The sequence below is a fragment of the Mobula hypostoma genome, chromosome 11 (assembly GCF_963921235.1).
Source record: "Mobula hypostoma chromosome 11, sMobHyp1.1, whole genome shotgun sequence".
Taxonomy (NCBI): Eukaryota; Metazoa; Chordata; class Chondrichthyes; order Myliobatiformes; family Myliobatidae; genus Mobula; species Mobula hypostoma.
The window spans coordinates 94,306,470-94,320,675 of record NC_086107.1 but is presented as its reverse complement, the minus strand read 5'-3'; the positions used below and the strand labels follow the sequence as shown (position 1 = coordinate 94,320,675).

The following is a 14,206-nucleotide window of genomic DNA, read 5'->3' as shown; positions in this document are numbered from 1 at the left end:
ACCAGGGACCCTTCACTGCTGCAGCCTTCCTCAGTCTTCACCGCTGTTGCAATGTGCTATCATCTTCTGCCAGCCCCACCATTGAGGTCTACATTGGAGCACTCCTTGCCTGGAACTGCTTCCTTGACCTTCCCGCCATGGGTTGCCCTTCCAGGAGCTAAATGCCAAATGGCTAAAGTTCAAGCAATGTCACTGCTGCAATTTCAGGAACTCGCAAGCCTCTCCACCACGACACGATGATGATCCTTGGAAAAGGACCCTTGGAGATCCTCGGTTCAGCACCACAATGATAGACATTCAGTGGCCACTTTATTTGGTAGACCTGTACACCTGCTTGTTAATGCAAATATCTAATCAGCCAATCATGTGGCAGCAACTTAAGGCAGACGTGTTCAGTTGTTGTTTAAACCAAACATCAGAATGGAGAAGAAATGTGATCTGTAACCTTCAAACCTGAAATGATTGTTGGTGCCAGACAGGGTGGTTTGAGCATCTCAGAAACCGCTGATCTCCTGGGATTTTCACACACACCAGAGTTTACAGGGAATGGTGCGAAAAACAAAAAAAAAATTCCGGAGAGTGGCATTTCTGTGGGTGAAAATGCCTTGTTATTGAGAGAGATCAGAGGAGAATGGCCAGCCTGGTTTAAACTGACAGTAACTCGAGCAACCACGTGTTACGACAGTTGTGTGCAGAAGAGTATCTTGGAATACACAGCCTGTCGAACCTTGAAATTGAAGGGCTACAGTAGCAGAAGACTGGGACTATACACTCAGTGGCCACTTTATTAGGTACAGGAGGTACCTGCTAAAGTAGTCACTGTGTGTAGGTAGTAGCTTGAAACCATAGTCTTTTCTAATATCCAGCCTTGTCGTTCTGTGGTTTAGTTCTTGCTGCATTGTATTTGATGTCTGAAGCTTTAGCTTAGTTTAATGGTTTTTGCAGAACACAATGCTTTTGAAGGTTACACCCACATCAAACAAGGTGCTTAATGTGGCATAGATGAAAAGCAGAGTAGAGCTGTCTTGGCCTTTTGCTTTCATGTTGGAGTGTCCTGCACTGGGGTACATTTATTTCTCTTGCTTGCTGACTCTCCTGCAGCTGTAGCACTGACGTTACTTGAATAGCTTTTACAGACGGGCTGTTAGATTCAGATTCATTTATTTATTGATCACACTTGCATCGAAGCATACAGTGGAATGCATTGTTTGCGTTAACAACTGACACAACCTAAGGATGTGTAAGTGTCCGCACACATTCCGGCGCCAGAACAGCACAACAGCAATAAAACAAAAGCAAAACAAACCCCTTTCCTCCCTCACATCCACACAGCCACTCACATATACAGACAGGCCACCGACCCCAGGACAAGCCACTCCGGGCCTTTAGCCTTCAGCCTCCTGCGGACTCTCGGACATGCAGACATCAGGTCTCTGATTTCCCCAGTGGACTCACTGACCCAGGGCTTTGGCCATTGAGCCCCGACTCTGGATTTCTAATCAACCTTTGTGCTTCTATTTTCAATATCATTCCCAAGACTTGCCAATGACAGGACCCTGAACTCCATGCCTTAAGCTCCAGACTTACTGTTTCGCTTACCTAGAGAATCACTGCTCGCATAGACCTCCAGTCCTGGGATTCACTGCCCTGGGGGTCGGGGGGCGGGGGGAGGTTGCTTAGTCCATCCACTGATGTCTTTTGGCCCATGTCCATATTCTGACCTTTGAAGTGGAGGCCTAGACTTCAGCCTAACTTTGTCAATTCCCTGTCCCTAAACCCTGAACTGACCCCTAACTCCCCTCTGTCCCCAAAACCATCTCTATGAACTTAACTTAAAAAAAAACTACTTTCTGACCCACAAATTAAATGAGGTCTGCAGCTCGGACCCATCTTGACCGGAAGTCTTAATTAATGTTTTGGCATAAACCCAGGTTATTTAGAATATCAGGATGTTGTTTCTAGTTATTTTCTACCTGAACCACCCAGTCTAAAGCCAGCATTATGTTCACTTCTTACCTTAATGCTCCTCACTCAACTAAACACAGCATGTAATGTTTGGGAGAAAGATACTTAGGCTGTTTCTGTCAGTTTTTGGAAGGATTTAATCCAATGCTACTAATGCATTCCTGAAAAATAACGTCATTTATGGGATTGCATTTCCCCTTTCCACCTTCATATTTCCCTCCTTAAGTGTCCTCCTGTATCCCTTTGCATTTTTCATCTTTCCAGCCTCATCAGGAACATGCTGTCCCCGAACATGCCTTGTTTATTTCTGAGCTATATCCATGTGGTCTTAATGGATATTTCTCGAGGATTTTCTTTATAACGACTGCCATAAATTTCTACCAGTTCAATTTAGAAACATCCTCCGCCTCTGTTACTCTGGAAGCATATACGCATTGAAATACTGAGCTGCCTTCAATCACATTGCTGTAATTGTTATAATGCTCTAAGCCCATAAGCTGACCTATACTCTTGAGTTGATATGTGTGGCTTCTTGCATTAAAGTAAGTGCAGTCCAGCTGAGCATACCTTCTATATTCCCTGTTCTGCCCACCCCCACCCCCCCCCGCCCCCCGGACTTGCCAGTGTTAACCTCTATATTTGCTTCAGCTTTCTCATCCTATACTACTTCAGGCCCCACACCTTGCCCAAACAAGAGAAAATCTGCAGATGCTGGACACCCAGGCAACACACACAAAATGCTGGAGGAACTAAGCAGGCCAGGCAGCATCTATAGAAGAGAGTACAGTCAACATTTCAGGCCGAGGCCCTTCAGCAGGACTGGAGAAAAATAGACGGGGAGTCAGAGTTAGAAGGTGGGGGGAGGGGAGGAAGGAACCCCACCTTCTAACTCTTTCACAATGCTCAACAAAAGTATATTCCAGTCAAAAGTAAGGACAGTTAGTGTGGGGAGAGCCAGCCTTGGATAACTAAGGAAATAAAAGATAATATCAAATTAAAAGCTCGTGTACAAAGTCACAAAGAGTAGTGGGAGACTGGAGGATTGGGAAAACTTTAGAAAACAACATAACAACTAAACAAGAAATAAGGAAAGGGAAGATAGATTATGAAAGCACAAAATATAAGAACAGATAGCAAAAGTTTTTATAAATATATAAAGCAAAAGAGGGTGGCTAAAGTCAATGTAGGTCCCTTGGAAGACGAGAAGGGGAAATTGATATTGGGTGATAAGGTAATGGCTGAGGCATTGGTTGACTATTTTGTGTCGGTCTTCACCGTGGAAGACACATCTAATGTGCCAAAGAGGGATGAAATGGAAGGTGAGGGCCTCAATAAAATCACTGTCACTAAAGAGATAGTGATGAGCAAACTAGAGGGCCTGAAGGTGGATAAGTCCCCTGGTCCTGATGGGATGCATCCCAGGACACTGAAGGAATCAGCGGGGGTTACAGTAGACGAGTTGGTAATCACTTACCAAAACTCTCCAGACTCTAGGCAGGTCCCGGCGGATTGGAAGACAGCAAATGTCACGCCAATTTTTTAAAAAGGATGTAGGCAAAAGACGAGCAACTATAGGCCAGTTAGCTTAAAATCTGTAGTCGGGAAAATGCTTGAAGCTGTCATTAAGGAAGAAATAGCGAAACATTTAGAAAGGAGTGGTTCCATTAGACAGATGCAGCATGGATTCAGAAAGGGCAGGTCCTGTTTGACAAACTTACTGGAGTTCTTTGAGACATAATGAGTGCAGTGGATAGAGGGAAACAGGTGGATGTTGTATACTTGGATTTCCAGAAGGCGTTTGATAAAGTGCCGCACAAGAGACTTGTAAATAAGATACGGATGCATGGAGTCGGAGGAAGTGTATTGGCATGGACAGTGGATTGGTTAACCAATAGAAGGCAGAGAGTTGGTATAAATGGGTGTTTTTCCAGTCGGCAGTCAGTGGTGAGTGGGGTGTCGCATGGGTCAGCGCTGGGCTCGCAGCTGTTGTGATTTGGAAGAGGGGACTGAGTGTACTGTAGCAAAATTTGCTGATGACACTAAACTGAGTGGAAAAGCAAATTGTACAGAGGATGTGGAGAGTCTGCAGAGGGATATAGATAGGCTAAGTGAGTGGGCCAAGGTCTGGCAGATGGAATGCATCGTTGGTAAATGCAAGATCATCCACTTTAGAAGGAATAATAGAAGAGCAGATTATTATTTAAATAGTGAAAGATTGCAGCATGCTGTTGTACAGAGGGACTTGGGAGTGCTTGTTCATGAATTACAAAAAGTTGGCTTGCAGGTACAACAGGTTATTAAGAAGGCAGATGGAATGTTGGCCTTCATTGCTAGAGGGATTGAATTCAAGAGCAGGGAGGTTATGCTGCAATTATGCAGGGTACTGATGAGGCTGCACCTGGAGTACTGTGTGGAGTTCTGGTCTCCATACTTGAGGAAGGATATACTGGCTTTGGAGGCAGTGAAGAGGTGGTTCACCAGGTTGATTCCAGGGATGAGGGGGTAACCTATGATAATCAAATTAAAGAGGCTAGGCGTGAGGAGGTTAGTTCACAACAGGGGGATGGGAACCAGTGCAGAGAGACAGAGGGGTGTAAAGTGAGGGTAGAAGCAAAAAGTACTAGGGAGAAAAGTAAAAGTGGCAGGCCGACAAATCCAGGGCAAGCATTAAAAAGGGCCACTTTTCAACATAATTGTATAAGGGCTAAGAGAGTTGTAAAAGAGCGCCTGAAGGCTTTGTGTGTCAATGCAAGGAGCATTCGTAATAAGGTGGATGAATTGAAAGTGCAGATTGTTATTGATGATTATGATATAGCTGGGATCACAGAGACATGGCTCCAGGGTGACCAGGGATAAGAGCTCAATGTTCAGGGACATTCAATATTCAGGAGGGATAGACATGAAGGAAGGGGAGGTGGGGTGGCGTTGCTGGTTAAAGAAGAGATTAACGCAATAGAAAGGAAGGACATAAGCCGGGAAGATGTGGAATCGATATGCGTAGAGCTGCGTAACACTAAGGGGCAGAAGACGCTGGTGGGAGTTGTGTACAGGCCACCTAACAGTAGTAGTGAGGTCGGAGATGGTATTAAACAGGAAATTAGAAATGTGTGCAATAAAGGAACAGCAGTTATAATGGGTGACTTCAATCTACATGTAGATTGGGTGAACCAAATTGGTAAAGGTGCTGAGGAAGAGGATTTCTTGGAATGTATGCGGGATGGTTTTTTGAACCAACATGTCGAGGAACCAACTGGAGAGCAGGCTATTCTGGACTGGGTTTTGAGCAATGAGGAAGGGTTAATTAGCAATCTTGTCGTGAGAGGCCCCTTGGGTAAGAGTGACCATAATATGGTGGAATTCTTCATTAAGATGGAGAGTGACATAGTTAATTCAGAAACTTAAGTTAATTCTGAACTTAAAGAGGGGTAACTTTGAAGGTATGAGACGTGAATTAGCTAAGATAGACTGGCAAATGACACTTAAAGGATTGACGGTGGATATGCAATGGCAAGCATTTAAAGGTTGCATGGATGAACTACAACAATTGTTCATCCCAGTTTGGCAAAAGAATAAATCAAGGAAATTCAGAGTTCAGCAGAGGAGGACAAAGGGCTTAATTAAGAAGGGGAAAAAAGATTATGAGAGAAAACTGGCAGGGAACATAAAAACGGACTGTAAAAGCTTTTATAGATATGTAAAAAGGAAAAGACTGGTAAAGACAAATGTAGGTCCCCTACAGACAGAAACAGGTGAATTGATTATGGGGAGCAAGGACATGGCAGACCAATTGAATAATTACTTTGGTTCTGTCTTCACTAAGGAGGACATAAATAATCTTCCAGAAATAGTAAGGGACAGAGGGTCCAGTGAGATGGAGGAACTGAGTGAAATACATGTTAGTAGGGAAGTGGTGTTAGGTAAATTGAAGGGATTGAAGGCAGATAAATCCCCAGGGCCAGATGGTCTGCATCCTAGAGTGCTTAAGGAAGTAGCCCAAGAAATAGTGGATGCATTAGTGATAATTTTACAAAACTCGTTAGATTCTGGACTAGTTCCTGAGGATTGGAGGGTGGCTAATGTAACTCCACTTTTTAAAAAAGGAGGGAGAGAGAAATGGGGGAATTATAGACCGGTTAGCCTAACGTCGGTGGTGGGGAAACTGCTGGAGTCAGTTATCAAGGATGTGATAACAGCACATTTGGGAAGCGGTGAAATCATTGGACAAAGTCAGAATGGATTTGTGAAAGGAAAATCATGTCTGACGAATCTCATAGAATTTTTTGAGGATGTAACTGGTAGAGTGGATAGGGGAGAACCAGTGGATGTGGTATATTTGGATTTTCAAAAGGCTTTTGACAAGGTCCCACACAGGAGATTAGTGTGCAAACTTAAAGCACACGGTATTGGGGGTAAGGTATTGGTGTGGGTGGAGAATTGGTTAGCAGACAGGAAGCAAAGAGTGGGAATAAACGGGACCTTTTCAGAATGGCAGGCGGTGACTAGTGGGGTACCGCACGGCTTAGTGCTGGGACCCCAGTTGTTTACAATATATATTAATGACTTGGATGAGGGAATTAAATGCAGCATCTCCAAGTTTGCGGATGACACGAAGCTGGGTGGCAGTGTTAGCTGTGAGGAGGATGCTAAGAGGATGCAGGGTGACTTGGATAGGTTGGGTGAGTGGGCAAATTCATGGCAGATGCAATTTAATGTGGATAAATGTGAAGTTATCCACTTTGGTGGCAGAAATAGGAAAACAGATTATTATCTGAATGGTGGCCGATTAGGAAAAGGGAAGGTGCAACGAGACCTGGGTGTCATTATACACCAGTCATTGAAAGTGGGCATGCAGGTACAGCAGGCGGTGAAAAAGGCGAATGGTATGCTGGCATTTATAGCGAGAGGATTCGAGTACAGGAGCAGAGATGTACTACTGCAGTTGTGCAAGGCCTTGGTGAGACCACACCTGGAGTATTGTGTGCAGTTTTGGTCCCCTAATCTGAGGAAAGACATCTTTGCCATAGAGGGAGTACAAAGAAGGTTCACCAGATTGATTCCTGGGATGGCAGGACTTTCATATGAAGAAAGACTGGATGAACTGGGCTTGTACTCGTTGGAATTTAGAAGATTGAGGGGGGATCTGATTGTAAAATCCTAAAGGGATTGGACAGGCTAGATGCAGGAAGATTGTTCCCGATGTTGGGGAAGTCCAGAACGAGGGGCCACAGTTTGAGGATAGAGGGGAAGCCTTTTAGGACCGAGATTAGGAAAAACTTCTTCACACAGAGAGTGGTGAATCTGTGGAATTCTCTGCCACAGGAAACAGTTGAGGCCAGTTTGTTGGCTATATTTAAGAAGGAGTTAGATATGGCCCTTGTACTAATGGGGGTCAGGGGGTATGGAGGGAAGGCTGCGGCGGGGTTCTGAGTTGGATGATCAGCCATGATCATAATAAATGGCGGTGCAGGCTCGAAGGGCCGAATGGCCTACTCCTGCACCTATTTTCTATGTTTCTATGAGGAGAGATTGAGCCACCTGGGACTGTAGTCTCTGGAGTTCAGAAGAATGAGAGGGGATCTTATAGAAACATACCAAATTTTGAAAGGGATAGATAAGATAGAAGTAGGAAAGTTGTTTCCATTGGTAGGTGAGACTAGAGCTAGGGGACATTGCATTCAAGGGAGAAGATTTAGGATGGAGATGAGGAGAAACTGTTTTTCCCAGAGAGTGGTGAATCTGTGGAATTCTCTGCTCAGGGAAACAGTTGAGGCTTCCTCACTAAATATATTTAAGATAGATAGATTTTTACATAGTAAGGGAATTATAGGTTATGGGGAAAAGGCAGGTAGATAGAGCTGAGTTTACGGACAGATCAGCCATGATCTTATTAAATGGCGGGGCAGACTTGGTGGGCCGGATGGCCTACTCCTCCTATTTCTTATGTTCTTATGTAACACAATGTGATAAGTGAAACTGGGAGGAGGGGAGGAGACATTTCACCTCTCACCTGTTTCTTCCTCCCCTCCCCCCACCTTCTAACTCTGACTCCTCATCTGTTTTACTCCAGACCTGCTGAAGTTCCCCAGCCTGAAAAGTTGACTGTACTCTCTTCCATAGATGCTGCCTGGCCTGCTGAGTTCCTCCAGAATTTTGTGTGTTGCTCACACCTTTTGCCAGTCTAGTTTAAATCCTGAATAGCATGAGCAAATCTTCGCACAAGGATCCTGTCAAAATGCAGCCTGTCCCTCTTCTACAAATTGCTTTTCCCTCCCAATGGTCTAAGCAGCTGAGCCCTTCCTGCATGCACCAGCTCTTTGGCTTGCATTCACCTGGCTTAGAGTTATAGAAACAGAAACAAGCCCTAGTCTGTGACAAACCTAGTCCCATCGACCTGCACCAGAGCCATTGCCCTCCATACCCTTCCCATCCATGTACCTTTCTAAACTTACCTTCAATGTTACTATTGAACCTGCGCCCACCACTTCCTTTGGCAGTTCATTCCACACTAGCGCAACCCTCTGAGTGCAGAATTTACCCCCAGGTTCCCTTTAAACATTTCACCTTTCACCTTTACCCTATGACCTTTAGTTCTAATCTTGTCCAACCTGAGTGGAAAAAGCCTATTTGCGTTTACCCTTTATAACTTTGTATTCCTCTATCAAATCTCCCCTCATTCTCCTATGCTCCAGGGAATACAGTCCTAACCTATTCAACATTTCCCTCTAACTCAGGCCCTCAAATCCTGGCAACATTCTTGTAACCTTTCTCTGCATTCTTTCAAGCTTATTGAAAGCACAGGCTTTCTGGTAGGACTGTGGCGTGCTCAGACGCAGTGGCTACTGAGGATTTAATCAATGGTGCATTTGTTCATCTTGTAAGTCTTTATTCGTATCCACCAAGTCACTGCTGGATACCAAGAACATCAAGCACTGCAGGACTATCCCATCAGCGAGTTGCTCAATAGAGATGGAGTTGAACTTATTGTGTATGGTTGTTGTGTTGTTGCCTGTACTGTTGTGCTAAGACAGTGCACACTCCAACAAATGGAGCGAATGATTATCTTGGATGTTTTTACTGGGATTGCAAGACTGTTGGACACTGGTAACGTGGAATACTGCAAGTCTGGTTATTGGTAAGACCAACGGCTGGAGAGCTGCGTTACTTTGATTGTGGCAAGGGCGAGTTCTCGGCCGCGGGGTTGCCTTAGACACAGCAGCCTGTTGCAGCCACCCAGAGAGCAGGGGTCTCTGCTGGGCGTGGTGGATTGGGTGCTGGTTGCTCCAGTTGGTGCTGTCCTCCGATATTCGCTCAGAGCTGCCCTCCGGTGTTTGCTCAGTACTGCATTCTAGTGTTTGCCTAGTAGAAGAACAAGCTGGACCAGGACAATCTACAACCATGCATGCCACTCAGGGTCTTGGGCTTTATGTTTTCGTGACTGCATGTTTTTCTTAAATTGGAACTACATGTGCCTTCTGTGCTGTGTGCTGTTGGTAATGTGCTTTGCACCTTGGCCCCAGAGGAATGCTGTTTCATTTGGCTCTATGGTTGAACAACAATTAAACATGAATTTGAACTTCTCACAAGGATGTTGGTCCCCTCCTGTCCAGATGCAGCTCTCCCTCTGTCTATTGTTTGCTTCTTCCCCGGAAGAGACCCCAGTAGTTCAAGTAGCTGAAGCCCTCCTGCCTGTACCAGCTTTCTGGCCTTACTTGCCTTGTTTGGCCTTTTCATTGTATTCCTACCCTCACTAGCATTTTTGGCGTTTTGTCTATTTTCCTCCTTTAGCAGGTATCATTGAGTAAGTAATGCAGTCATTGGAGAATCTGCACACATCTCCATGGTTAATCTAGAGTGCTATGCAACTTTTTTGTAAGTGTCTTTATATGTTGCCCTGTAGGTTCAACGCAGTGGAATAGCCTTACTTTATCCTTGGGTGTTAGTACCACAATTGCTTTACAGGGCCAGCAACTGGTGATTGGAGGTCAATTCCTACCGCTGTCTGTAATGTATTTATATGCCCAAAAAGTCAAAGTAAATTTATTATCAAAGCACGTATATGTCATCATATGCTACTTTGCAAATCATTTTCTTGCAGTCTTTTACAGGAAAGTAAAGAATACAACAATTTATGAAAAACTATACATAAACACCCACATTCAACCAATGTGCAAAGGAAGGCAAAAGAAAAATTATGCTGAGAACATGAGTTGTAGAGTCCTTGAAAGTGAGTCTGCCAGTTGCAGAATCAGTTCAGAGTTGTGAGTGAAGTTATCCACACTGGTTTAGGAACCTTATGGTTGTAAGCGAATAATATTCTGAACCTCGTGGTGTGGGACATATAATGCTTTCTGCCAATTGCTATACTACCCTGCCACTCAACCAGCTAAGTAGCATTGTTAGGGTGAATGTGCACAGTCTTTTTCCCAGGCTTGGGGAATCAAGAAATGGAAGGCATATGATTAAGGTGAGAGGGGAGAGATGTAATAGGAACTTGAGTAGCAACTTTTTCACCAGAGGCTGCTCTCTGTATGGAATGAGCTGCCGAAGGAAGTGGTTGAGGTAAGTACATTAACAACCTTTTAAAGACACTTGTACAAGGTTAGGAAAAGTTTAGAGGGATAAAGGGACACAGGCAAATCAAAGTTAGAAGTAAATTTATCAAAGTACATGTACAATACTTGCAAAGTTTTAGACACATATATAAAGCTATGATGCCTTAGACATTTGCACAGTACTGTATTTGTCAGTGTGGAGCGGAGAGTGAGCTTGTAAACCTGGCAGGAGCAAAGGATGTTGGCAGTGGTGAGAGTGGAACGCCGCGGGAGGAGTGTGGCAAAGGTGGCAGAGAAGGAGTGCGGGGTGGGGGGATGTTGGTGTGGGTGCAGGCACACCCAGCCCTGAGACAGCAGGCAAAGTCATTTGATTCCAAACAATTGGTTTACTGATCATTACAGAATTTCTCTGTGGTGCTTCCTACTCCCTCCCCTCTCCCTTCCTCTTTTCCCGACCATGATTCTTCACTCGCTGCCCCCCTTTTCACTCTTAGTCCACAATAGTGACCCATATCGGAATCAGATTTATCATCACTCACATATGCCATGAAATTTGTTTTATTTTTGTGGCAGCGGTGCAGACCTAAAATTACTACGGTGCTATGCAAAAGTTTTGGACTCCCTAGCTGTATATTCGTGCCTAAGACTTTTGCATAGTACTGTATATGTCACCATGTACAACCATGGGATCCATTTCTTGTGGGCATATTCATTAAATCCAATAACCATAGTAGAATCAATGAAAGACCACACCAACAAGGTGGACAAGTGTGTAAAAGACAAACTGTGCAAATACAATAAGAAAGAAAAAAATAATAATAAATAAGCAATAAATAAATATCGAGAACATGAGATGAAGCATCCTTGAAAGTGAGTCATTAGGTTATTGGAATAGTTCAGTGATGAAGTTGAGGGATAGTAACTGTTCCTTAGTGGTGTGAGTCCTGAAGTTCCTGTATCTTCCTGATGGCAGCAGTGAGAAGAGAGCATGACCTGGGTGGTGGGAGTCCCTGATGATGGATGCTGCTTTCCTGCGACAACACTCGGTTTAGATGTGGCCATCGGCGGGGAGGGCTGTGCCGTACCCACTGGGGATAAAGCAGTTGAGCATTTTGACCGGCATAGGCTGGATGGGCCAAAGGGCCTGTTTCCATGCTGTGTGACTCTTTGGTGGCAGAGCAGCATTTGCTAATGGCAAGAGTGGATTTCAGGCAGGGACAGTTGTGGCAATAGCTTGTGGCTGCTAAAGCTGTGACATCTGATCTTTCTGAGAATAGTTCATGATCCACCCTTAGACTTCTGATTCAGCCATGTCCCTCACATACTGATTGCAAAATAAAGGGACTTGAGTCAGCTGGCTGCAAGCACATATGACTACAGGGGCCTGGGCACCAGCACACTCATAGGTGCTACAGGATTTGTGTAGCAAGTTTAGCTAGTTTTGGCATTAACAGGTGTTTTTATTTTTATTTAGAGATACAGCGCCGTCACATGCCCTACCAGCCCAACAAGCCCACACCGCCCAGTTACACCCAGTGTATCAACTTAACCCACTAACTGCTACTGTTTGGACTGTAGGAGAAAAACCCGTGCAGTCGTGGGGATAATGTACAAACTCCTTTCAGGCAGTAGCAGGAATTGACCTCACGGGGTGACTGATACTGTAATAGTGTTTCACTAGCCGCGATGCTACCATGCTAACCCCTCCCCACCCCAAAATGAACAGGAGTACCGTATAGTGAGATGCATCCTTGCTGAGGAGAAAGGCACGATATTGCAGCATGTTTTTTTTTCTGTTGTACTATGTGATGTGGCTATTTGCCCGCAGCTTCTGACTTCCCCTTCTTAGTCACACTTGCGACGGAGAGGTGCAGACTGGAGGTGAGGGCGAGAGGCGGACTCGAGCTGATCACCACAGCTTTGTGCTTCCGGGTGGCTGGCGTTGGGCTTCTTTTTCCCGAGGTTTTCACCCGAGATTCTTTTGCGACAGATGAAATGAAGGGGGGCATGTTGGAAGCATTAATTCTCTGTGAAAGTAAGAGGCTAATTCTAGCCAATAAGCATGTCTGCTCTGTTACTATATTGCAAAGTTGGAAGTCTCAAGCCACTTCTGTTGAGTTTACAGACATAACTGAAAAGTGGCACTAACTGGGTACAGAATTGATGCTCTCATCTGAATTATGGATGTCTCGTGCAGAAGCTACAGCAGAGAAATTGATCATTTGGTCTGATTGGTCGGTGCCATCCCACCCTGTCCCTTAAATCCTGTCCTCTTCGGTTATATTAAATCTATCCTTAATTTTGTCCATGCGTTATTCTTCAGCCATAATGTCCAGCTTCTCACTTCTCCGTAAGGAACTTTATCTTAAATCCCTTTTGTTTGGCTTTCTTACACTGATGAAAGCCTGTCTCCTTGTTAATGCCCACAGGGAGCTGTCATAATTTGTACTTCATGTGTCAATCCACTTAACCTGCTGCTGTTCATCTTCTGTGTCACGAATAATAATTAAGGACTGCTTTCTGTCTCCGAGCACAATTATTTCTCAGTGGGTGTGCTGGAAGGGAGTGTGAACAGAGGGCACATCGGATGACTAGTTATGAGTTGCATAAGACATGTTCTAGTACACTGGGAATTGAACTCAAATTTTGCCTTTGCTGCCACTTTTGTAATCAAATCACCCATGTGACAATACGGATGTGATCGACGATGGGGACGGGCCACATAGATGGAGTGGCTGCAACAGGAGATCAGGCTTGGATGTTCTGTAGTGAGTGATAGGTGGCAAGGAACATTTGTGCCAGGCAGCGATCATCTCCAACAAGAGAGAATGTAGCCACCTTCTCTTGTTCAGTAGGCTAACCATTGCAGAGGCTTCATGGGTCACCATCAAGTGGGGATATTTAAAACAGAGGTTGGTAGGTTCTTGATTAGTCAGGGCATCAAATGTACGGGGGAGAAGGCAAGACAATTGGTTTGAGAGGGAAAATAAATGAGACATGATCGAATGGTGGAGCAGACCCGATGGGCCACATAGACCGTTCATTTAGCTCTGTCACTCGATCATCAACCCCCTCAATCCCATTCTCCCTGAGACCCTTTACTAATCAAGAGCCTATCGACCTCAGCTGGCTCGCTTTCTCCAAGCTCACTCTATTCGAATCCTCTCTCAAACCCTCCAGAATTTTAAGTGTTTCTGTCAAATATGTTCTTTGCAGAAAACTTAATCACCTCAACTCTGAATGGACCCCCTAAACGACAGACTTACTTCCATGGACTCCGCACCTTATGTTTTCAGGGTTATTTATTTATTTACACAGTTTGCCGCCTTTTGCTCATTGGCTATTTGTCAGTCTCTGGGTATAGTTTTTCATTTGATTTTGTTGTATTTCTTTGTTCTACTGGGACTGGCTGCAAGAAAATCTCGGTAGCATATTGTGACATGTATGTACTTTGATAATAAATTTACTTTGAACTTTGTCTCTTTTATAAGGAGTGCAGCTCAGTGTGCTTGGTATTTCTTGGTAAATGCACCATCCCCATCTATTAGCTGTCTTCTGAACAGATCTGTGATAACTTTATTGTGGCGCTGACACCTGAATAGCACTCTACAACAATCAAAAGTTCTGTATAAATTAATGATTTTTCTTTTTTTGTATTCCACTTCTTTAGAAATAAACTGTAGACTTTT

At 44.4% G+C, this 14,206-nt stretch overlaps 1 protein-coding gene across 2 annotated transcripts in view; it reads left to right on the top strand.

Moving 5' to 3' along the window:
* The window catches only part of pold1 (polymerase (DNA directed), delta 1, catalytic subunit), a 234,870-nt gene that overhangs the window by 128,603 nt on the left and 92,061 nt on the right, over window positions 1-14,206 (top strand). The window lies entirely within an intron of this gene.